Source organism: Echinops telfairi, unplaced genomic scaffold, assembly GCF_000313985.2.
Source record: "Echinops telfairi isolate 266 unplaced genomic scaffold, ASM31398v2 ScPeMD7_443;HRSCAF=831, whole genome shotgun sequence".
NCBI classification, from domain to species: domain Eukaryota; kingdom Metazoa; phylum Chordata; class Mammalia; order Afrosoricida; family Tenrecidae; genus Echinops; species Echinops telfairi.
Window position 1 is genome coordinate 36,948,779 of NW_022104341.1, and position 1,550 is coordinate 36,950,328.

Below are 1,550 nucleotides of genomic sequence, written 5' to 3' on the forward strand. Positions count from 1 at the left end.
GTCAAGTTGGCATAAGCATAACCAAAGTTAGGACTTCACTCTTTTGGACAAGTGATAACTAAAGCAGGAGTGACACCAAATTATAGAGTAGTGGTCACATGCACAAACAACTTTAGGAGTCCAAGGGACCTGGGTTAGAATCCTGGCTGTGCCTCTTATTGGCTGTGACCTTGAGCAGTTTATTTATTGTCTCTCTCTTTCTCAGCCTGTTTTCTCCTTTGTAAAATTGGCACAATAATACCTAATTATAATGTGGTCGTGAGGATTAAGAGAGATAATGAATGCACTATAATCTGTGATTAAAATATAAAGGCACATTTCCTTTCATATCTAAATCACGCTAAGCCTTCATTCTGATGATTATAGAAAGTCCAATTTTCTATTGGATTCCTATCCTCACATTATTTCAAGGAACACCAGAAACAGTGCTTGAAAGTCCTGTAAATTAACCCTGGTCGTCCTTTGTCCTCAGAAAGATTTCTGCTTTGGCTATCTTCTGGGCCTCGTGCCACTGTGTAGCGTACTTTTCTAAGCTCGAGTTAGTTCGACTAAAGGCACATCTAGTCTGGTCCTGCCTTCTGTGAGTCCGTAAATGTGATCTCTCTGCATAAGGCCAGAGTTTCATGAGCAGCCTGGGCTTTATGATGAATTAGAAATTACGGTGTGGGGTTTTTTTTTTGGGGGGGGGGGTGTTGCTAAACTCAACCCCATAACATGGTCTGTGGTATGTAGAGGAAGGTAGAGGCTGGTTTTCAGTCCCTAATTCTCTCCTCTGGCCAGATGCTTTGGGGCCCAAACCCCAAAAGGCAATACAACCATAAGCAATAGCCCTAAGGTACAACCTGGCTGCCCGTAACAGAAAACTCAACCACAGGCTTAAACAAGCTAGACATTTATTTCCTGCTTATATAAAAGCAGTTTAGAGGGAGGGCTTCCAGAGTTGATCTGACTTCTGGAGTTCTAGGTCCTGTCTTCTGGTTCGTCATGCTAAGAGGTGACTTTAAGGTCAGCTTAGATAGAACGCAGGTCATCTCACGCACATTTTAAGTACGGAGAGTCCTCATCAAAAAGGGAGTTGCCTCTCAAAGACCACTACCACCTCAGTTCTGATGTCAGCAAGTGCCGTACCTCGTGTTCTTCTTCCTTCCTTCCTTTCCTTTTCTCTCCTTTACTTTCCATTGTCTTATTACCAGCAGCTTTATAAATTTGATCTTTATTTATCTTTGAAGATTGAAAAAATTACATCTCAGAATGATAATGTCACCAAAGTATGAGATATAACATTTTAAAAAGAGAGGATTTAAGTGCAGTTTGTGGTAACCAGAATATGTTAAGTCAAAAAATGCCTGTAGTAAGAAAGAAGAAGGGATTGAAATGGATATGCCCTATCTACACACAGAGAAAACCTGATAGTGTAGTGGTTTGTATGTTAGGCTGCTAACCACAAGGTCAGCAGTTTGAAACCACTCTGAGGAAGAAAGATAAGGCTTTCTATGCCGACAAATGTATATAGCCTTGGACATCCGGGGAAGTTCTACTGTGCCTGATGG